This window comes from Podarcis gaigeae, assembly GCF_964106915.1.
Source record: "Podarcis gaigeae genome assembly, chromosome: 10".
Classification (NCBI taxonomy): domain Eukaryota; kingdom Metazoa; phylum Chordata; class Lepidosauria; order Squamata; family Lacertidae; genus Podarcis; species Podarcis gaigeae.
This window is the reverse complement of record NC_139686.1, coordinates 21,459,800-21,484,746: the sequence shown is the minus strand read 5'-3', so window position 1 is coordinate 21,484,746 and position 24,947 is coordinate 21,459,800. Positions and strand designations below refer to the sequence as shown.

The following is a 24,947-nucleotide window of genomic DNA, read 5'->3' as shown; positions in this document are numbered from 1 at the left end:
CAATACCTCAAGGACTGCCTCTCCCCATATAAACTATCCCAGACTCTGCTGCATTCATCATCTAAGGCCCTTCTTTGTGTGTCTCCTCCACACAAGGTCCAGATGGTGGCAACATGGAAACAGGCCTTTTCTGTAGTGGCTCCCCATTAGTGGAATGCTTCCACAGGGAGGTTCGCCTGGTGCCTTCATTATATATTTTAAGGTACCTGGCGAAAATTGTCTATGAGGAGAAATTCACTGAGAAATGCTAGCAATTTTTCATGAGGACTTTAAAAAACACCAAGTGATGTGGAAATGTGGAGAGCAGAACTTAATATAGTGGTACCTCGGGTTAAGTACCTATTTCGTTCTGGAGGTCCGTACTTAAGCTGAAACTGTTCTTAACCTGAAGCACCACTTTAGCTAAAGGGGCCTCCTGCTGCCGCTGTGCCGCTGGAGCACGATTTCTGTTCTCATCCTGCAGCAAATTTCTTAACCCGAGGTACTATTTCTGGGTTAGCGGAGTCTGTAACCTGAAGCGTATGTAACCCAAGGTACCACTGTATCTGAAAAAATGAGAAGCTGAGGAAATCTGAAATTGGCAGAATCCCTATCCCTAATTGTTGGCACTGGGCCCTTGTTTACAGATGTAGCTGTTGTGATCCTTTGTTCGTGTATGTGACTAAAATTGCAGTGTTCACCTGTGTAGATTGTTTGTTCAAGCTGTTTCCAGCTCAGATGAGCTTTGGCAAAATGCATCTCGGCCAGCTGTTGTGAAAAAGTGCTGACTTTTGGCTACGGACTGAGCAAAAAGGGTTGATACTCACTGGTTGTGCAAAAGCTTACAAACTGATTGGCTGCTTCCTGCATCTGAAGTTTCTGAGGAACTGAATAGTATCCTCTTACTTTCCTTCTGCACTGACTGAAGCCCCTTGAAAAAGATGTCATTCCTGATGGAGAGTTCCTCTCTGATTCCCCCCTCCCCGCTTCCTGCCTTTCCATCGGTCTTGGTGGGAGAGACTGCCCCTTGAGTGACCTGCTTTTAATAAGCTTCCCAGTCAGATCACATGAGGGAACTGTGCTCTGCTTTCTCCCCCCCTCCTTCCCTTTCTTTTCTCTCGCTCACTCAGTCACTCACAGTCTGCTCTCTCTATAGTCAAAGCAAGGATCAGGTTCCCTGCCTTGAGTAGAGAAATTCTGGGGGGGAAATTGAAAGAGGAAGAGGGTAAACTGAGAAGAAGAGGAGGAGGAGCAGAGGGACATTGGAAAGGGGGCAAAGGAAGAAAAGGAGTCAATAATTTCGAGAAGGGGAGAAAAAGAGAGAGAAGCGGAAAAGTGCTGCATTTGCCGAGTGAAGGTGTAGCGAAAGCTCAGAAGTCCTCACGGGGGATTGAAGACTGTTTAACAGAGACGGGAGATTTTGCAACTCAAAGTAAGTACAAGTGGATTTGGTTTGCAAACGCTACTGTTTGATCTCTCTTCCCCCCTCTTTTCAGTGTAAACGGGGATGGATGCTCAGCAACAGAAATCCTTAACTTTCAATGTTTCCATGGATTGAAGAAAGTTGATGGGGGACCTCAGAGTGGCTTCTGGATGTGTGTTTTGTGTTTTCCAACAGAGCGAGGGTGCTGTTCCTTCTGTGTAACAATAGCAGTGTTTGGTATTCCCAGTAGAAGTTCACACTGAGTGCCAGATAATAGGAGCACCATTCATGAATTTCTTGGGTCCTAGATGGGTGGCATGATGATGCACTGACCAGGGGAACCAGTTGGGTCAACTCTGAGCAAATTACGAGGGGCAAAATGTGTGGGGACTTTTCCTGGGCTTTTCTCTCTGGTATCTTCTGCATTAGCAGGCTGTAAGAGAAGTGCTAGAAGTGGAGCGAGGGCCCAATTGTTCCCCTTGGATTCCTCCTGTTGTTTGAGCCCTGCTGGTGTATTGAGATGGGATGAAGGAGAGCTGAGTGATGTGCAGAAGAACCTGTTCTTCCACATCTCTTCCCACGGAGAGTGTGCGCTCTTGTACCCAGCCATAAGCAGAGGGGTGGAGCTTTCCATATACTCTCATCGGTACCAGCTAGTGTTGGTCACTTTTCCTTCCGCTCCATTGGATGAAATGACATTTAGAGGCTGACGGGGACAAGACTGCAGATGGTTGGATGCCAAGTGAGGTTTTCTAGCATAAAAAGCAGCAAAAAGCTGCTTCTGCAACTCTGTTTTCAAGAATCTAATTTAGCGGGAGTTTTACAAGGATGTTTATACAATGCAACTGTCATGAATGGGATGTTTTTAAAAGCTGCCTTTTCCCCCCATGCCACATCCGCTTCCCAAGCTTGAAAGAACTCAGGGCAGTGTGTATATGTGTGGGATTGCTTTTTTTGTGTTTAAATTTTGTATCTTAACTTTTTTTCTATGGAAGCTAAGGTGGCACCCAAGGAAGTCTAGAGAGTGTCCCAGTGGCACTGACCAGACCCAGGCTTGCTGAGGTGCAACATGGTTGCCATCTTACTAAACTGTACCTTCAAACTATTCACTGGCAGTTTGATTGTTCAATTGCAACACAGGGAACCCAATTTCACCTGTAGTGTTAGCAAAGCAGCAAGAGACTGGGCATCTGACGTACTTCCTTTTCACCTCTTATAGGAAATGGAAATCTAATATTGTTCCATAGAAAGTGTGAGGATAGGATGAGAAGAAGGTCCAAGGAACGGAGGGGCAGCAATCACACAGTCTTCCATGGCCTCATTGGTGTTGGGTTTTTTGGGTTTCCAGTCTTCCATATGTGGTGCTGTCCCATTTTATTCTCCCCACTAGCTAGGCTGAAAGATGATGGCTTAACTAAGGCCACACAGTCAGGATATGAACCCAGGACTCTGTGCCTCTGTGCCAAGGATGGGGAACCCTCTGTGCCAAGGATGGGGAGCCCTTGGCTCTTCAGAACTTGCTTGACTTCAACTCCTATCAGCCTCAGTCAGACCAATGGTTGGGGATGATCAGAGTTGGAGTCCAACAACCTCTCATGGGGTTGGGGTGGCACAGGCTCCCCATTCTTGTTGTGTGTGGTACATAGAGATCTAAACAACTTGAGAAAAGGCCTGCTGGATCAGGCCCAACACCCACCTGGCCCAGCACTCTGTCCTCACAGTGACCTACCAGATGCCTACGGGAAGCCCACCCACAAGCAAAACCTGAGTGCAACAGGATATCATCTGTTCTGGCAAGGGGTGCAATGGGGTTCATACTGATGGTGAAGTTAAAGGAATTTAAGCAGGCCATATGAAAATATAATCATGATTTTGTGATGATATATGATCATACAATCATGATAAAGTCCTGATAAAGTCAGCTCAAGTAGATGTCATCCTATGGCAAAACTAGTTGTGTGGTTATTCTTAATTTTTTTCCTTAACTGCATTTTAAAATGATGGTAGGTGTTCTAAAGTTTCATTGCCAGGCAAAATCAGTCAAATGACCATTCACCCTGTGGTGCTGATGCTAATTAAAGAGAACTCTTCCTCTGGGAGATCAGCTATCTGAACTGTGAATAATAAACGATGATGCAACAATAGACCAAGATGGGTTGGAATTAGATCTGGCTGCCCTAGATACTCCAACCTGCCCTTGCCAAACCCTAATCTTAAAATCAATTTTTAAAGACCACATGGGCAACATTCCTGCCACCACTCTTGGTTTCTGGGCTGCAGTAGCTTTTATTAAAATTAAATATCTAAATCCAGTTTTCCTTAAAAAAATACTGACCCACTAGTCTTCACTTATATTAAAATCTGGCCTGGTGTATTCAGTGGGATCTGAGAATTTGGATTTAACTACAGTTTAAAGCTAAGGCATCTGCCCTTTCTCTACTTCTTTTCCATCTCTCACCATACATCAGCCTTTGTCCATCTGATGCTATCCAAAAATTTGGACTATAACTCCTACCAACCCCAGAAATCATGGATGGGAGTTGCAGTTTAAAACATTTCAAGGGCACCTTGCTATGCGCATGGACAGCTCTTTCACAGTGGCACTAACTGCAGCCCATTTTGGCTTTGGCCAATGCACATGAAAGTGTACAGAGGCTGTTCGAGTGAACCCTACTATGGCCAAAGTTAACACAAGTTATGACATGACATCATTGACACAAGTGATAATCAATGACATGGAGTGTCAGATTCTGAACTGATCTTATGTTACACTTCTGCTTTAGTTAAATGTTACTGGGATCCAGGGGCAAGACAACTGGGTTGTTGTTGGCCAACGGGGGAGCCAATGTGGTGGCTCCAGATGTTGTTGGATGACACCATGTCAACTGCTTCTGGGTTAAATTGATAGCGATAAAAAGGTGAGAGCCAAGGCAATCACTGGTTCATTGGGCAGTGCAAATCTCACTTTGTCACTCTGCTATGCGAGAGTCTGCTCTCTCTATTCCTATGGTATCATATTCCCCCCAAATGGACACTCGGTTGTCTCTCCCTTCACCACATCACACGTTTCAGGGTAATGTAAGTGAAAAAGAAGGTTGCCCAAATTTAGACAGGAAGTAGGGTAACAAAGGGAAGGGAGGGAGCGATGGTGTTAGCCAGGGATGAAGGGCAGAAAACCGAATTACAAATATTCAGGGGGAAATGCTGTCCTCCTCTGGAGGCTAGAAGAATGGGAGAGATATGTTGGTGGGAAGAGAGTTACACTGTTGGAAGTGCCTTGGCTCCACTGACATAGATATTCCAGAAGTGCTGTTGGGCTTGTGGGCCAGGGGTATGTCCCACATCTCCAGCTCTTTTGCTTCCCCAAACTATAGTGGTTAAACTGTATGCTAACCCTGTGGCTGGCATAGTTAGTTGCCTTCAACTGCATTTAATGGGGGTGGGTGGCGGGGGGGGGGAGAGAAAATGCTGCCTCTCACCTCCTGCTCTGAGCATTACAAAACAGCAGCTCAATAGATCTGGCAGTAGCTATATCAGTAGATCTCCTCCACCCTTGGCATAAAGGAAAATTAGTTTTGCTCTGCTTGGCTGCAATCCTATACCCAATTAGCTGAAGTAAGTCCCATTGTGCTCAGTGGGGTTCACCTCTGTGCAGGGTTGCAAGAATTCATTGTTTTTTGTTCCACACTGTTTTCATCACATGCAGGCCTGCTTCTGTTTTGTTGCAGTTTGTCTACGTTATTTGTCTTGCTGTCCACTGTGGCAAAAATTATGTTGTCATTATGTAGTTCCACCCCATATCCATTTCAACTCAAAAGAAACACAATGCATATGCAGAAAAACATAATCAATTGCATATCATTTGTGCACTGAAAGCAACAACAACATCCAATACCGATTGTATTCACTGGATGGAGTTCTGTTCTAGACATGGGACAACAAGGAAACAATGGCAATTTCCGCTTCTGTTTCCATTTTCATCAAAGTTCTCTGACATCCCGATCTCTGAGGAGACATGCATGGGATTGTACTGTTATGCTTTGGTTCAGCTGAGAATGAGGACTGAAGAATTGGGCCAAAGGTGTAATGGAAATAGTGATTTTTGAAAAATGTAGCATCTATATGTTGCTGTGGGAAAGATAAAAGCCTGAACACACCTATTCTTGCTTGCTTGCTTGCTTGCTTGCTTGCTTGCATGGTTTGTTTTATTTTAAGAACACAAGAAGAGCCTGCTGAATCAAGTCAGTGGCACACTTAGCCCAGAATCCTGTTCTCACAGTGACAAGCCAGCTGTCTATTGGAAGCCCACAAGCATGACCTGAGTGCAAAAACTCTCTCCCCTCCTATAGTGTTCAGCAACCAGTATTCCGAAGCATACTACCTCCAGCCCTGGAATGAGAATCTAGCCATTGTTGCTTGGAGCTTTTGATAGCCTACTCTTCTATGAATGTTTGTAAACCTCTTTTAAAACCATCCAAGTTGGTGGCCATCACTGTGGGAGCAAAGGCCGTAGTTTAACTATGTGCTAGGTGAAGAAGTTCTTTGTTTCCTCTGTCCTGAATTATCCAATGTTCAGCTTCACGGATATCCGCAGGTTCTAGTGCTAGAAAAGAACAAAAACTTCCTTCTGTCCATTTCTCCCCAGTTTGCATAATTTTATGCACTTCTATCATACCGCCTACTAGATGCTTTTCCTCTAAACTTACAGGCCCCAAATGCTGCAACCCTTGATGGTTTTGGTTGCCATTTTCTGAACCTTTTCAGAATCAGTGGCTGTGAAGAGGTCTGGGAAGCACACACACACACACACACACACACACACACACAGGGGTGGGGAGGTAGAAACAGATTTTCCTCTCATAATGAAAATCTGAACTGCGCGAAAATTCAGCCGTGTCCTAATTCCACCATCAACCCACTGCTGCCATGTGAGAAATCTGTTATGTCTGGAGCTTCAATCCCAGAATAATAGGCAGGTAGGATTTTAGATTGTAGTAATCTGATTGGCCGTTGGAGCTGTCCAGTCTGGCCCAGAAGGGAAGTTTGAATCAGCCTATCAGGTGTGACCTGGGGTGTGAACAAAGGATATATAGCCTAGGGTCTGGGAGGGGCCAGACACACACAAGCACTGACAGACACACCCGATGACTGACTGTTTCTATTACAAACAGAAATAAACTCTATGAAACTGAGGGTTCTCTCAGAGTATATTTCAAAATCCATCTAGACACTTTGTTAGATTCAATTTAGGGAATGTTGAAAAAAGTGCTGGTGTGGAAAGAAGACCCCCGGTCACTGAAGCACACAGCAAACTTTAAAAACAAATAAATCTGAAACCTAGAAGGCTTGCATCTTCAATATGTGCAAAAATGAGAGTTAGCACAGGGTTAGCCAATGCAGTACCCTATAGATGTTGCTAGATCACAATTGTTACCATTCCCGAGCATGCTGGCTGCATCTGATGGAGTCCAACATTTTAAGAGCGCCATATTGGCTGCCTCTGAATTTAGCACACAGGAAGGCTTTCTTCCCACCTTTGCTTCCATAAAACTCAGAGGAGCTGATTTCTCTGCTTCTGGTGTCCGGAGGTGGTGGAAGGAAATGCCCTCTCTCCCTACTTTCATCTGTGGCTGACCCTACAAGCTGTTTTCTTTCTCTGCCAGACACACAAGAAGCGAAAAAGATTCAGTGGACCCCCTGGGGAATTACCCCTGAAGGCTAATAGGATAATGGAACAAGTTCCATGATCTCAGCTAAGTGTGGATTTGATGAAACAGCAGAGAGCTCCATTTAGCTATTTGGTAATAACATCACTCTGAAATTATGGTGGATCAATATGGATAAATATTAAAAAGCTTTGAGGAAGCGGAGGGAAATGGAGAGGAAAGTATTGAGTTTCTGTCTGGACTTTTCTACGGACAGAGGATGCACTCAAGGAAGACAAGAAGCAACGATGGAGTCAGGGACTGTCCTCAGTGCAATGGCAACTGATTAGGGTCAAACACTGCCCTTTAATAAGAAGATTAATCCTGAGATTTCCTTTTCTTGAAAAACATGTCACCCCAATGAGAACTACATTGATTAAATTACTAACAGGTGATTATTCGTTTTGCATTTATTTTGTTGAGTATCTACAGTTACATTTTAAGGTCAATTTTGTGAGGGCAGCTAAGAGTGAGGAAGAATTCTTTTTTTCTGCAGAAAACATCATGATCTTCTAAAATTATTAGCTCTGTGTGAACCAATGTTGACCTTCATACTCCTCAACAAATATTATTCCAAAGGCACTAAGGTATATCATACTCGGCGTTAAGTAATGTGTTGTATCATAGAATTGTAGAGTTGGGAGGCTCATCTAGTCCAACTCTCTGCAAAGCATACGGTCCCCATCCAGTTTGAAACTATACTAGACCCTGCTTAGCTTTGCAGATGTGCTGGAAGTTTTATTGCTGCACCAGACCCATTAACATACTAGCCAATTGAACAGAAAAAAGATGTAAAATGTTGTGCATAAGATCCTTCTCAGACACTGTGAGACTTTTCAGACATTACAAGCAAAGAGGATTGCTTAAGGGATTTAGCCTATGTGGATTCTGATTAAGGATGGAGGGAATTTAATTCAGTTTCCAAGTAACAATGAATTTACCTAATCCATACTCAGGGGCAAAGGAAGGCATCGAGACACCCAGGGTGGGCATCACGATGTAGGATGCATGTGTGACGTTGCTACGTATGACGCATGCGCCGTACGTAGCGTTGCCGCACATGCGCTGTGTAGCACTTTACTGCTGGCACCGCTCCAACGCCATACAGACTGTGCCGGGATCCTCCGTCACTGCTTTAGCTGCATTCGTGGCTGTAGTGGCGATGGAGGGATCCCAGTACCGCCAGTACGGCGCTGGAGCGGCAAACTGCTACACAGCGCAAGTGTGGCGTCACTACAAACAGGGCATGCATGCAACGCCACACATGTGCTGTACTTAACGGATTGTTGCCAGTGCCAGGATCCTCTGCTCACAGGTACATCTGCGAACGGAGGATCCTCCAAAGGCGGCTGCGGTGGTGCGATGGCTGTTCGTGCTGTCATGAGCCCCCGCAGGGTGATTTCTTATCTCCCCCGCAAACATGGAACCCAGGGTGTACCGCCCTCCACGCCCCCCGTTACGACACCACTGTCCATACTTTCCAAAGCACAAGAACTGAAACAGAGCCATCCTGCAAAATTTGCGCTTCTCTGAATTTTGCCTTGCAGTTCCCCAGCCAAGTAATTGACTGAAGCAGAGTATGTACCAGAACACTTACATTACTGAAAATAACAATTGAAAATGCATTATATATGGGGAAATTGCATATAATGGGCAAAACTGCATGAAATTGCTTGCAACAAATATATATAATAAGCAAATTGGAATTTAAAATTATGTAGATTGGGAGAAATGTGTCCTAAAATGCTGAATAATTTTGTGAGGATTTTTTAAAAAATTGCAAACTGATGTGCCAATGTGAATAGCTGAACCTAAGATGAGGTGGGCATGGGGAGAACTGACGGAAACCAAAATTGACAGGTTTGCCCATCCTTAATTCTGATGAAAACTAACCCAATCTCTGGGGCTCGTGCAGATCAGACCTTAGTTGTTCGCCATATTTCAAAGTTCTAGAATGTGCCAATACAGTGACCAGCATTTTAAGTATAAGATGCATTTTTAAAAGCACCTTTTAAAAGAAAATGCAGCTAGAAATGTGTGTTTCTAACAGGATAGAGTGGACTTGCGGGAGAACAAATACATTTGCAACACAGATGATTTGTCCAGCCTGGCAGACAAGAGCCGTCAGCCAAATGGGGAAGCAGTATCACAAGTGACTTGATTGTATTGTCCAAAGCTGCTCTGAGCTTATGAAGATTGTTGAGCTTATTAGAGATATGTTTGTGTAATGAAACTGAAAACTCCAGCTGTTTATGTGTTTTGTGTGTAAAACCACCATTGTTTAGGATCATAGGTCTTTGCAGACATCCACTGTGTGTATCACGAACACACAGCTGGGGTGGGGTGTGTTGCAGTGACCAGCCTGGACCCTGACTTATCCTGCAGGACTCTCAGTCACAGGAAAAATCTGCCCAGGGACCTGCACACAGTGGATCTGCCATTATGATCCCGCTGTCCCTTCCATGTTCAGTGGAATGAACATTTCAGAAGTAGAATGGTAATGGCCGACAAGTTATTCCAACCTCAGTGTGTTAATAAAAGATGGCTGTTCACTCCCCCCCCCCCCAAAAAAAAACCCTGAAGAAGGAAGTCTGCCATTTTTCTGGAGAAGCTGTGGATTTCTTTCCTCATTGGTTTTCAGTAAAACTGTATCTACACTTAAATGTAAAGAACATGGCATACTTCATAGTTCTATCCAGTTTCAGAAAATAAGATACGAATGGTATGATACGAATGAATGCTCCACAACATCCAAATTCTCCTACAATGGGAATATCAGGGAGAAGTGTATTATCCTACTGTTCTCAATGTTCCAGACTTCTGTGGAAAGATACGTTTTTATGTGAGGAAGCATTCAAACTGTGGTCCTGCCCTTCGTTCTAAAATGGTATCACCCAAGCATAATTCATCTGAATAGTCTAATATGCCTTGGTTCCAATGGTCAAATATCCTTGCCCTTCAAAAGCATATTTTCCAAAACGTGAATCTGCTTCCCTGCTTAAACCAAAGGAGAGAAAGAAGCATATCTTTCTGGTAAGGTCATAATTATTTCCCCTAAAGGTAAGCAAGTATTTTCTGCTGGAGAATATAGCTTCAATTAATGGATTGGCGATATGTTGTTAGCAGAAATATATGTTGCATGCATGGGATTCATTTTGTGACTTTTTATCTCCAAGAAAAGCATACAGCAATCAATATGTGATCTGGTATGAAACCAGGACACTGTAACTAACCTAACATGCTCATGCACATAATTCCTCGTGGGATTCAGGTGCCTTGCTAGTGTTTGACCCATATCTTTTGTGTAATTGCCTGGGATTTTATCTTCCTTGTCCACAGAGAACAAGTAGCCCTCATGATCATTCAGTTTCCTGGTTTTCTCTCGGCCACTCTCCAGCTTGAGCACGGCGTGTCTTTCTCTTTCCATCACCCAGCCACCTTGGTTTTATCTGATCTTCCATTGTGCTCTTAAGCACCATTGTTGACCTCAATTTTTGATGGCATGGTGGCCCTCTGCATTGGCCTTTTACCTATTTCACAAATGTATATGCCACCTTTCAGTAACAATTTCTGGGGCAGTTCTCCAAGAAACAATAAAATCAAACACCTATAAAAATAAAACAAAACAGCAACATCAAATAATAATAATCTGATGTTTAAAATAAAAAACATCCCTAGATATTACTAGCGGGTATATCAATACACTTCAGCTGAGGGCATCAGAAAAACAGTTTATGATAGGGTTGTGCAGGATGGTCAGTGGTGAGGGAGGATGAAAGCTGTCCAACAACATCTGGAAGGCCAGACATAGTTAATGGCACAAAGAAATGCCATGCATTTGGTGCATCGCAATCACGCCTTTTGTACATATAACTTTTGAAGTAAGCAAAATAGCTCTTTTTTGCATGCTGGCTTCATTTTGTATTTCAGAAAAGGAACAGTGCAAAGAGGTTCCAAATATGTACAACAGATTAATATCTCCAGTGGATTTATTGGGTGGGTAGGTGGGAACTGATTCAAAAGTGGTTCTGGAGGATGTGTTTTCAATACTGGCTGTTGAAAGTGGCGTATCTCTCAGCTGGAGTTGTGACACCCCTAGGTGTTGGGCCTAAAGGACAAGGTGGATACAAATATCTCAGGTAGTTTGGCTTCTTCCATGCTCTTTGCTTGAGCCAGAGCATCAGGAAAGGGCTAGATCATGGGTAGGCCTGAGGCCCGGATCCAGCCCAATCACCTTCTAAATCCAGCCCACAGACGGTCCAGGAATCAGTGTGTTTTTACATGAGTAGAATGTGGACTTTTATTTAAAATGCATCTCTGGGTTATTTGTGGGGCATAGGAATTCATTCATTTCCCTCCCTCCAAAATATACTCTGACCCCTTACAAGGTCTGAAAGACAGTGGACTGGCCCCCTGCTGAAAAAGTTTGCTGACCCCTGGGCTAGACTCTTAGCATCTCTGAGTGTACCTCCCAAATATCAAGTCTTGTCAGTCAAGTTCCTCCCACTCCCCTCGGTATGGGCTTCAGATTTCTTGCTACTTATTAAGGTTTTATCTATATTTAGTACTATATACTCAGGCCATTGTGTGGTGGACGCACATTTGATATATGGGGTTTTATCCAACACATGCATTTTGTACTGTGCCCTGGTTTCGGCTGCACGTAGAATGCATCGTTGACATTTCTAAGTGTGCTGCAGGCTGGCGTAATTGCAGCTGTGACCATAATGTGATCGTAGCTGTGACAGTGTTGGGTTATTTTTTTCCAAGGAAAGAAAGGAATGAAGGATGGATGGATGGATGTACAGAAGGAAATAAGGAAGGAAGGGACGCCCTGGAATTATATATGATCATATACCCCCATGTGATTGTTGTCATTAATAGTAAGGTTTGACCAAAGCTTTTTGTGGCAACGGAAATGTCTACGTACAATACTACTATGAAATGAATCAATACATAAATCTTGAGCTGCTTCTTGGGTGTTTTTTGTCTGCATATTCATTTCACAAAATTTCATGCGCCACTTGATTGCAAAAAACCAATGACCTCAAAGTGGGTTGCAAAGCAGTCCCTTAGTGCAGCGGTTGCACACAGTAGTCCTCATGCAGTCTGAGATTTGATGCAAATGTTTACAAACTTGATGACTGATTTATTTTTGTAGACAGGCATCTAGGAAATGTTGACAAATGCAAACCTTGCCTCTAATAGTGATAACTGTAGTGTGTTTATGTATCTGTACCATTGTGACTACAGTGGCACCTCGGATTACAAACGCTTCGGATTACAAATGCTTCGAGTTACAAACTCCGCTAACCCGGAAGTAGTACCTCAGGTTGAGAACTTTGCCCCAGGATGAGAATGGAAATCGTGTGTCAGCAGCACGGCAGCAGCAGGAGCCCCCATTAGCGAAAACACGCCTCAGATTAAGAATGGTTTCAGGTTAAGAACGGACCTCCGGAACGAATTAAGTTCGTAACCCGAGGTACCACTGTATTGAGTGTCAGGCAGTTTGTGAAAACTCTTTCTCTTGGGGTCAGTCATATGTTTACAGTAAAGAGGGATTCTGGCAGAAAGCAGGTCAATAGCCTTTTCAAATTGATTCAGGGAACATTTTGATCTTCTATTAAGCTCAGATAAGGCCTATCATCAGTAACAACAGAATATGCCCATCACAGATCTCTCAATATCTTTATTTTGATGATTATCTAGCAGGTAAAAGCCAGCAATCTGTAAGGAATCCATCAACTGCCTACAATTTTCTTGGCTTGGAGTCACCTTCATCTATAGTGTTTGTCAGCTTAAAAAAACTAAAAACACCAACATAGGGTCATGTTCAAAGTGCTTTTCAGGCTTCTGTAAATTTCAGCTGCCTTTTAATTACTTTTTAGTTGTCACAGTGCATTGTTCAATGCTGTGTTAAACAACCATATCCTTGATGTCATAACATAAAGCTTGATCAGGGTATCAGTGTGCTTATATGGGTTTCTTGATGAGGAACAGATATGCTTACATCTGGGCTTGGATCTCAAGCTGTTGATGTGCCCAAATCACTCATTCTAAAGTGTCCTTTCACAGTTTGCACCCGTGAGATTTGCAATAGGTACCATGGACACCACAACCTGATGTCGTTAGCTTTCTGCTGTCAGGAGAGAATGATTTATTTATTTTTTAAGCCAACCTGCTTCTCCATCCTCTTGTTAGGAATCTTTGCTGTTACTGAAGGAAGGCCTCTGAGATGCCTTGATTGTCTCCCAGTGGCCTGGGTCACCTGACTCGCTTGTTTGTTTGGATTGCTCTGTTCCCGGAGGTCACAATGGTGTTTTTGTTTTGTGTGAGAGTCTCCAGCACTTCCACTAACAGATCGCCTGGGTGCAGCTGAGCCTACAGTGAGAATGAAGGCAAGGGTAGAAAAAGGAAAGAAAATCCAACCAGTGGTTTCCGTCCCAGACCAAATCAGAGTACATTTCAGTCAAGGGTCATGGGTTTTCTTCATTAAATTTCCCTCCAATTGCATCAGCATTTCCGTTAGATGTAGCTCCATTTCTTTCCAGACGAAATGCAAGGTTGTTGAAAAGCTGCTTTACACACACCAGAGGCGTCAGCTTGTGATAGATATTGCGGGGCCTGGCGTCGCATGTGTGACATCACACACAAACGTGACATCATGTGTGCATTGTCGCATCATTGGGAAGAGGTCGAGTGCAGAGCTGAAGGCGGCTTGGCTACAATGGCGGGTGACTCCTCCTTCCATGGCAGGAGGAAGAAGAGCTGGCCACTGAAGCCATGCCATGCTCATCTCGAGAAGACCCTAAGGGGTCTTCACCACGGGATCACATTCATCCAGTGTTACACTGGCTCTCGGTGGAGTACAGGATCAGGTTTAAGGGGCTGGTTTAAACCTTTAAAACCCTATATGGCCTAGGACCCTCATACCTATGGGACTGCCTCTCCTGGTACGCCCCACGGAAGACCTTACGGTCTGCAAATAATAACACCTTGGAGATCCCGGGCCTCAGAGAGATTACGCTGGCCTCGACCAGGGCTAGGGCCTTTTTGATCTTGGCCCCAGCCTGGTGGAATGCTCTGCCACAAGAGATCAGGGCCCTGCGGGATTTGACATCTTTCCGCAGGGCCTGCAAGATGGAGTTGTTCCACCAGGCCTTTGATTGGTGCTCAGCCTGATTCCCCTTTTCTTTTGTATAAGAAAAGCATTCTCACAGGCCCATACAAGATCAACGTAAACAGTTGGGCCGGTGAGCACTTTCTGTTCCCAACCCTAACCCTGTGGAAAGCCATCTAATTAGAGTTTGATTTGATTTTGACGTGTTTTAGGAGGTAATTTAATTATTGTTTTATTTTCTACCAATGTTATATATCTGATGTTAGCCGCCCTGAGCCCGACTTCGGTCGCGGAGGATGGGATATAAATAAAAGTTGTTGTTGTTGTTGTTGTTGTTGTTGTCATCTCCACACTTGCCCTCCTCCAGCCCCTCAACATTGTGCAGGAACCTCCCAAAAGATATTGGGTGGGTCCAAAACAGCTCTAACCCCATGAGTTGGCACATACCCACACAAAAGAAAAATGGGGGGGGGGAGATTTCCCTCACCAGAGTTCAACATGTAAGCCAGCGGTGCTGTTGGACTACAGCTCCCAAGCAACAAACCCTTAATCCAAACCAGCAGCTCCCAGGCATGCTATGTATATGTAAGACTATGTATGTATGTGTGCTACTTTGTAGTGAGTTTCCTCCCTTCCCCTTTAAAAAATATCCTAGTCCAGCGTACCGGGGGTGTGGTGGGGGCTGCTTGTTGGACCTTAGTTAAAGGTAAAGGTAAAGGGACCCCTGACCATTAGGTCCAGTCGTGACCGACTCTGGGGTTGTGGAGCTCATCTCGCTTTATTGGCTTCCGGGTCATGTGGCCAGCATGACTAAGCCGCTTCTGGCAAACCAGAGCAGCACACGGAAACGCCATTTACCTTCCCGCCAGAGCGGTACCTATTTATCTACTTGCACTTTGACGAGCTTTCGAACTGCTAGGTTGGCAGGATTAGGGACCGAGGAATGGGAGCTCACCCTGTCATGGGGATTCGAACCGCCGACCTTCTGATCAGCAAGTCCTAGGCTGACGTCACACTAATAACAATAATTTTATTATTTATATGCTGCTCATTTGACTGGGTTGCCCCAGCCACTCTGGGTGGCTTCCAACAAAATATTTAAACACAAAAACCTCAAACATTAAAAACCTCCTTGTACAGGGCTGCCTTCAGATGTCTTCTAAAAGTTAGATAGATGTTTATTTCCTTGACATCTGACTGGAGGGTGATCCATAGCACGGGTGTGACTACAGAGAAGGCCCTCTGCCTGGTTCCCTGTAACCTCACTTCTCACAGTGAAGGAACCACCAGAAGGTCCTCGGAGCTGGAACTTTGTGTCTGGGCTGAATGATAAGGGTGGAGATGCTCCTTCAGATAGACAGGGTTGAAGCCGTTTGGGACTTTAAACACTCAGAAACATACTGGGAGCCAATGGAGATCTCTTAGAACCAGACTAGAGGAAGTCCAAGCTGCAGTTACATCCTATGCCAGCCCTCTCCTGTTCTCAGGATAGGCAGCGCTGGTATGAAAAAGAGCCGCCCCATAGATCTGTAAGAGCATAGATGTTCCAGGTGAGCATCCAGATGACTTTGCACAGGAACAAGCTATATTGTTGTGGCTAAATGTAATGCTGGGACATGGCCTAAATCCCATTAATTTTAGTGGAGGAGATTTAAGCACATACTTAATTCTCCCATTGAAATAGATGAGCCTTAACAGTGCTTAACTTTGGCTGGAGTATGCCCTATCATTATAATTAAATTACAGGGATATACTGTCTACCACACTTAGCAGAAAGGACAATTTAAGATAATAGCTCAGTCATATTTCAAAGCTCATTCCACCCTTTTCTGCCTTGCCTCTGGAATGTGTATGTCAAAGAGATCCAGATATTCTAATATTAGAATTATGGTTGTCATGGTGGTAGCCAGAAGTCATTGTAGAGCTGTAGCAATTGAGCAGCAGAGATGCATTTTAAAGAAAGTTGCCAGTTCATTGGGATGACTTTCTCCATTTATTCCCAAATCCTCTTGGCCGTGATCCGCAACTATTTTACCTGAGGATCACTTTGAGGAAAGCCAACGTTTCTTTGACAGAGTTTGGATTTCCTGAGCACTTTTGTGGTTATTCGTCTGAAGAGGTTTGAGGCTGCTGTTTGCCGGAAACTCCACCGACTTTTGAGAGTTGGGCTGGTCCCATGATGCTTCCATTGAGTTGGTTAATTACTGTAACTCAGGGTAGTTCTTTCCATCCATGGAAGCAGAAAATAACCCTGCTGTGGATATTTACAGAAAGAACATTACAAGCAGCATTAGGCAATACTTGTCAGCCTCAAGGGCAGTACTGGTAATTTAGAATCCTGAAATATGTGTCTATATATATAGGCCATTTCAGTTGACTTGGTTGATTTCAGTTGACTTTCAGTTGACTTTAGTTGATTTGGCCTGCCACTTCAGGGGGTGAGTGCAAGCACCAAGTTTCTTTTTTTAAGGGGAGGGGCTTCCACAAGACATCTGCAGTTTCCCCCCCCCCGGTGGTTCTACCCCAGGGGTAAGTAAGCTCAGGCCTAGAGACAGGCCTCCTTATCTGCCTCTCAGCCATCTCCCTCACCAGTCCTGCTCTGCAACCTCCTTGACTGCCTTTTCCTGGCTGGAATGTGGCCTTGAGTCACGACCCTGCCTCCTGCTTGCCTGGATGTGTGTGGGCATGTGAGCCAAACCCTCTGGATTTTGCATGGCTGGTATTTGCTTAGTGTACAAAGATAAGAGTCATATCCATTGCCCCACCCACATTTATATGTAAGCCTACCCACTTTTGCCTCTGGCCACATTCACCATGGCCATGTGGCCTCCAGAATGTTGCCCATGAGAAAATGCCGCCTTTGGTCGGGAAAACTCTACCAGCATCTTGCTGTTGTTGCCAGCTGCTGCTGCTATTCTGCTTCCTCATTCCTACCACCTGCTTGCCCAGCGGAGCCAGTGAGGAAGCACACAATGACAGCTACTCTTCCTCTTCCTTGCCACTGCTATCCTTTGCGATCTCATTCCCTCTGGGCCAGAGGGAGGTGCATATGAACATGTAGGTTGCAATGGTGAAGAGCAAGAGAAGGTCCAGGGGACTCTTGTCAGTAGACCCCTTGTTGGGGTACCGATCCTAGGCAAGGGCCTGTTCATGCTGACCCTTGACCTTAGCCCATGAAGGTGGTTGGTCCCCATGTACACCATCTTTAATCATTTCAATCAACTGCATAGCTTTCCATTGCCTGCACATTGCTGTGGCGAGATGTTCATGTGGTTGAAATTAGTCCTGGCCATGCGACAAGTTCAACATGCAGTACATCTGGATGTCTGGCCAAATGATCAATTACTGCCTTCTCTGGCCAGATTAGCTTATTGTGATCGGTGGCGGAGTTAATCATTTTTTTCTTCCCTACACAAGCTGGCTCGACAACAGACAAATCACTTGGCTGTCCAGCAAGTTGTAGTTATGCATTATTTACAGAGCTTTGAAAATTCTCTAGGTGCTGTGCGAAAATCAGCAAACAACACTGGCTCCGTCTGCAGGCTTGAAATGTAGTACATACCGCGCATTAGGGGAAAAAAAGAATCAAGGCAAAAAGGAAAACCATCAAATCCAGGCAGTGGCTCTTAACAGTTGCAATGTGCATTGACTGCTACTGAATGGCCAGCATTGTTCATTCTTACCTACCATTCTTCCCCCATTCTTAGCAACCTTTCTGTGCTAAGAATGGGTTACGGTACTTCTGATTTATTTATTACATTTGTATTCCCCCTCTTCCCCCATCAAGGAATCTCATCCACACATTGGCCAGATCCATCCACACATTGGCCAGATCCAGACCGGCTTAGCTTCATCAAGCTGGTGCTGGAGAACACAATCCTTGACACACTAAATACAAAAACCCCCGCAACTAGGTCTAAAGAAACTAAATATGGTATATTTATTTAACATATATATGCAAGAGTACAGTATCTGGCTGATGGCCAATAGGATATGCAATAATAACTGGATAATCTTGTATGGTTTTACATTTCTATGCATTTGCAGTGTGTTATAACACTCCTTGTGCAGAAGGAGAAGCTGTCCAAATATTCCACTGACAAAGACTCTTAAGAGTCAAAATATGTTGGGCAAGGCATTTGGAATGCAGTTTCTGCTATCAATCTTTAGTTGTGTTTTATATTGTTTCTAAACTTAAGTTTTGTGGTTTTTCTTACGTGCCTGTGAAGTGCCTCAAGACTTACTGGTACATGAAAGGTGATTCATAAATGAAACACAATAATAACAATTATTAATAATAATAATAATAATAATAATAATAATAATAATAAACTGACAGAACTCCCTCCAAGGGAATCTCAGCCTTGATCCTTCAAACATTCAATGTGTTGAAGTCCAGCTGGTGGGTTGGGGATAATCCGAATAAATCCATAGCTCTCCACCATCAGTGTCTCAGAAGCCCCTTCGCTATTCCTGGGTTCCGAATTCCTGAAGAGGGCTTGTGTTCAAAACCCAGGTTTGCTAAGTTAGCACACTTGAAAAATGAAGGAGTGAGTCTCATGGCAGTGCGAAAAAAGGAAATTTGCCAATTTTGATTGACTAGGTCAGTGATGGCCAAACTTGGCTCTCCAGCTGTTTTGGGACTACAACTCCCATCATCCCTATTTAACAGGACCAGTGGTCAGGGATGATGGGAATTGTAGTCCCAAAACAGCTGGAGGGCCAAATTTGGCCATCACTGGACTAGGTGATTCCATAAAGCCAATTTGCAATCCTATGAAATCTTGACTGCTGTTGTATCATACCAGCTGCTTCATGGCTTGCATACCTGCCTAACCCTGAAGGTTCTGCATTTCTTCCTTGTGCTCTGCAGAAAAAGCTGCAGCAAAGCAATGATTTAGTTTCTGGACAATCTCTTTATCCCCTTTGATTGCCCCTCCATAGCTTCCCAGTCTTGTCGGCCCACCATCTCTCCCACAAGGCATCTTATTTCTGGTGTACTTAAAGAAATCCTTATGACTTGTCGGCCTGCATTTGCCTCCTCGTTCTTCAAATTTGCTACTAGGCTTCTCTTAAATCTCCAATTTACATTTTGCCTGCCAACGTTGCTCCTTTCCATCAGCATCACTTGGCTTGGATATCCAATTTCTTTTTAGAAGGGGACCTTTTCTTTTTTTACTTCCTTTCTTTGACTGCATAAGTTCTAATTTTCAGTACCATCTCTGCTTGCTAGGAGGCAAGTGCTGGTTTCATAACTGAATTAGGATACCCTTCATGGCACATTTCTGAACCTTTATCACATCATCTTCCCCCCCTCCATTGTTCACTAATGTGTTGAGTAATTATTATAAAATCATGGAGCCCAACATGCAGCACTGTGAAGTCTTAGAACAGGAACCTGTGGCCTTCCAGATGATACTGAACCAATTCCCAGCATGTCCGGCATTTGGCCATGTTGACTGGGGTTGACTGGTGAGTTGGAGTCCAAACGCATCTGGAAAGCACCAAGTCAGGGATAGGGGAAGAAATTTGGATCATTTAAAGGTGAACTTACTTAGTCGGTACTTCTTGAAAAAAGCACATGCTCTTTCAAAATTCATACTTCTCTGAATTTTGCAATGCATTTCTGCAGCGAAGTAATGTGTGCAAAAATGCATTAACCAGGGTAAAACGTGCATAAAAATCTATATTTGGTGAAGAAGGTAACAGAATTGTGTATATTCAGAGAAATTCACCTTGGAATGCTGATGAATTTTCATGAGGACTTTGTTTAAGAAACACTACCTGACATGGGAATGTGGAAATGAAATTTAAGAATGGAAAAATGAGATACCAAAATTGACAGATTTGTCCTTTTCTACACCAGATTGGGAAGACTGTCCTAATTTCATTATTGATCTTCTATCATATCCAGTTATCTTAAAATGGAAGATTCTTTCTCCCTGAATCTAGAAAAGTGGTGGAGAATCTTTGGTCCCCTTTTCCCTCACTATTGTCCACATTGGCTGAGGCTGATGGGAAGTTCATAATAAAAGGACCCACAAGTGCAGTATGACAAAAGCTAATTTCTCAAACAAGTGTGCCTTCACTGCATAGCCTTACAAGGCAAAACTGAGAAAACATTTAGCTTTTTAAGATGGGCAGTTACAGAAGAAGCGTTCAAGAGAGCTAAGTGCTGTGCTCACTTCAGCAGCACATATACTAAAATTGGAATGATACAGAAAAAATTAGCATTACCCCTGTGCAAGGATGGCACACAAATTTGTGAAGCGTTTCAGAGCGAGAGAAAGAGAGAGAGAGAGAGAGAGAGAGAGAGAGAGCGCCAAGTGCTCAGGTGATATTATTAAATCAAGCTAGTGTATCTCATTTATTTTATATTTGCCTCTAAAAATATGTATGTACTGTAAATTCACAAAGCATTTCACAACAACTTCATATAAAACAGGTACAATAAAGGTAAAGGACCCCTGACCATTAGGTCCAGTCGTAACCGACTCTGGGGTTGCGGCGCTCATCTCGCTTTATTGGCCGAGGGAGCCAGCATACAGCTTCCAGGTCATGTGGCCAGCATGACCAAGCCGCTTCTGGGGAACCAGAGCAGAGCACGGAAACGCCGTTTAATTCCCACCGGAGCGGTACCTATTTATCTATTTGCTTGATTTGACGTGCTTTCAAACTGCTAGGTTGGCAGGAGCAGGGACCGAGCAACGGGAGCTCACCCCGTCGTGGGGATTCGAACCGCCGACCTTCTGATCGGCAAGTCCTAGGCTCTGTGGTTTAACCCACAGCACCACTCGCGTCCCTAAAACAGGTACAATAGACACCATATATAAAAAAAGGTTAAGGCCATAAACAGATAACTGTTGTGGAGAGATGTATTCTTACTTGCTTGTGTAAGCCTGATGGAATAGAAAAGTTTTCAGCAGTTGTTTAAACAGTTGCAACAGAACATGCCTGCTGAATATCTGTTGGCAGAATACTTCAAAGGAATGGTTTGGTGACACAAAAGGCTCAGTTCCTTGTTGTTGTCAAATGAGCCTCGCCAACTCAGAACATGACCAATGATACTCCAGCAAGTATTTTCAGTGATGGAGCTGGAATATAAGGGTTCAGGCAGTTCTTGTACCCTTTCACCCCAGTCTCAGACCTCTTGTGCAAGCACTTTTTCTGAATAGTTCAATCCCTCTGTTTTACCAATACGTCACAAGCCATGGCATTATAGGTGTTACTTCAACATTACTGGTGAATGCTCTGGCCCTGCGTTTCCAAGGTTAAGAATGCCAGGCCTATGTGCTTATCAAGGATTGTCCATGTTTACCACCTTAATTTCAAGGAGGGTTGCATCACTTGATGAATTGTGCTCTATGGGTGTTGTGTGCATTTTTCACCTTCATGCTAAATTCCTGATGTGGCCCTCAATAGAGACCTGATTCATCCCTCCAGTCTAGGAGTTGCAATGTTAGGTTATCCCAATGAAGGTTTGGCAGTTATAAGAAAAACTTTAAATGTTTTTGTAAAAATAAAAATCACATTATGATGACAGACAGCACTAATCCAGTGTCCATTCGCAGCATTCTACCTAAAAGCTGCTTAAGTTAGTATGTTGAGTACGGGGGGGGGGGGGGGGATCTGTCTGCTAAATCCATTCCAATCCAATTATCTTGCTTATAAAGAAACACAAAAAGAGAATACTTAAGGAAGAACTTGTCGAGAAGAAACTGGACCGTGAACAGTTTCTGCTGTAGATTTTCAAAGATATAAATTTCCACTTGGCTCTTTAATAGTTTTGAGCCCTGTCTTTGTACCTGCACTTTTTTTTTTAATTATTTTTTATTCATTTTACAATACAAAAATATGAAAACACATAACACAATTTTTCACAAATACATTTTTTTGGAGTTCCCTCAGCTCTTCTCCAAATCCTCCATTTTAGTCCTTCTTCCTCATTTCTTAATCTAATATTGCCTTTTATTAAAAACCTCCTCCGTCTTATTCCCTTTTACAATATTTCTGATATTATTTTCACAGAGCCTCTTGAAAACTTACAAACATTAATTGTTCATTGCAAATACTTTTCAAATAGTCTACAAATTTACTCCAGTAAATTCTTCATGTTTCCATTTTTGGGCTAGCAGTATTCTTGCCACTGTTACTGCGTATAGAAAAAGCTCATAATTTTTTCTGTTTATTTCATTTCCTACCATTCCTAACAAAGGGATGCGGGTGGCGCTGTGGGTAAAACCTCAGTGCCTAGGACTTGCCGATCGCATGGTCGGCGGTTCGAATCCCCGCGGCAGGGTGAGCTCCCGTCTTTCGGTCCCAGCTCCTGCCCACCTAGCAGTTTGAAAGCACCCCCAAGTGCAAGTAGATAAATAGGTACCGCTTTATAGCGGGAAGGCAAACGGCATTTCCGTGTGCTGCGCTGGTGCAGGCTCGCCAGAACAGCTTCGTCACGCTGGCCACGTGACCTGGAAGTGTCTCCGGACAGCGCTGGCCCCTGGCCTCTTAAGTGAGATGGGTGCACAACCCTAGAGTCGGACACGACTGGCCCGTACGGGCAGGGGTACCTTTACCTTTACCTTTACCATTCCTAACAAAAGTATTGTTAGGAATGTACCTGCACTTTCTTAAGTGCTGCTGGGCGGGTAGGTGACTGAATATTTGAAACAAAACACAGCCATTGTTTGAAACGAGCACTTCTCTAAATTTTGAAATAGTTTTCCAGCCAAGTAATATGTACAAAAACGCATTATATTAGGGGAAATTGCATACAAAAATTGTGTATATTAGGATAAATTTGCAATGAAATGATGATGAATGTTCAGGAAAACTTTTTTTTTTTAATCACAAACTCGAACTGAACTCAAGATTGGAAAAATGAGAGAACCCGCAATGGTTAGATTCATCCATCCCCATTTGCTATTGTAACAACTCTCGGGAGATCTATATTTAGATCTGCTATAAGTCATTATTTTTGTTGCCCCCAATGTCCTGCTAATCAGCATGCTTATGCATGTAAAGGGGAAGGATGGGGGGCTCCCTTGCAGCAGTGCACATATCTGCTTTTACAACGAAAGGGAACATTTGCTTCTCTTCATGGTGGCTATTTTACCAACAATCCCTGTAGAAACATAGCACTAATATTGCTCTGGTGAGTGCTTTGGTGGTAGGGGAGATAGCCCTGTAGCTGGCACTGAGAAGTGCCTTTATTTAAAACCCAGAAGTCCCTGTTACAGCGATGCCACATCATCCCATAGTGGTGTTTTATGGAGGTTGTGTGGGCAAACAGGAGATGTCAGAACTCTGTTCACACATGGTGAACCCACTATCTGGAATCTAGTCCTTGCTCATCCAAATTGAAAAAGACTCCCCTAGCACTAAATTAATAATAATAATAATGCTATTATTCCTTCCTTCCTTCCTTCCTTCCTTCCTTCCTTCCTTCCTCCCTCCCTTCCTTCCTTCCTTCCTTCCTTCCTTCCTTCCTTCCTTCCTTCCTTCCTTCCTTCCTTCCCCAGCCACTCTGGGAAGCTTCCAACAAAAGATTAAAAACACCATACATTAAAACATCAGTCATTAAAAACTTCCCAAAACAGAGCTGACTTCAGATGTTTTCTAAAAGTCAGGTAGTTGTTTTTTCTTCATTTCTTATGAATGAGGCAGCAAAGAGGATGAGTGGGATTTCAGCCCTGCCATGGGTATACACAGTTACTCTGAGTTACATGTAACTATTACAGGCTAGAATTCTAACAGCACAACCTGCAAAATACCAGTGGACAACAAAAGAGGCTTAAAGACGTTCTCAAGGCAAATCTTTAAAAATGTAGTTTAAGCACAGATAACTGGGAAACATTGGCCTACGAGTGGTTCAACTGGAGAACAGCCTTTAACAAAGGTGTCGTGGACTTTGAAGAAGCCAAACTCAGGGCGAAAAGGAGAAATGAGCTAAGAGGAAGGTACGTTTGGCAAACCCTCACCGTGATCAACTCCCACCCGGAAACCTATATCCCCACCATGGAACGACGTGTGGATCCAGAATTGGCTTCCACAGTCACTTACAGTCTCAAAGTTAAGACCATGTTCATGGAAAACAATCTTACTCGGCTACAAGTGATCGCCAAAGAAGAAGAATGGACAGCACCAGTAAACTAGACATCTAAATTTAAAAGTTTGGAGAAATAATTATTTCCAGTAATGTCCAATTTATTGTACGTTTAAGGATTTATTTCTGGTTATTTATTATCTATAAAAAAGCCAAATTTGTGTTTACGCAATCCCAGTGACAGGAAGAGTTATAGTAGGGACTTCTGTATCCACATTCTTCCCCATTCATTGGAATGGTGGAGTAAATTTTCACTTGGAATTTTCTCTCCATCAGAATGAGGAATTACTTCCTTCCCCCTTCCGTATGCTTACCTGACTTACCCAAGGTGGCAAAAGGGTGTTTGTGAGAGTCCTTTCTTTCATTCTGCAAATCACCTCATCAGCAGTTCATGCAATGCAGCCTTCCCAGGTGCCTGTGCTGCAATGAAAGCCCAGGGGATGGTGTCATGAGAGAACTCTCCTGGGGATTTTTCAGATCAGGAAGCATGGGCAGCTGGCGAGGCTGCAAAGTGTGGGGCAAGTATTTATCGGGAAGAAAAAATGTGCTACCTTGCACTGATAAGCTGAGAACATTTGCATCCACAGAAATTTAGAGGAAATTCTAAAGTGCCATGGG

General features: G+C 43.7%; 1 protein-coding gene across 1 annotated transcript in view; it reads left to right on the top strand.

Annotated features, from left to right (window-relative positions):
- The first annotated feature begins 1,077 nt into the window (after window positions 1-1,077).
- The window catches only part of PTN (pleiotrophin), an 89,817-nt gene continuing 65,947 nt past the window's right edge, over window positions 1,078-24,947 (top strand). The window contains exon 1 of the mRNA XM_083701028.1: window positions 1,078-1,411. The gene's annotated coding sequence lies outside the window, so the exon portion shown is untranslated. The remainder of the gene's footprint in view (window positions 1,412-24,947) is intronic.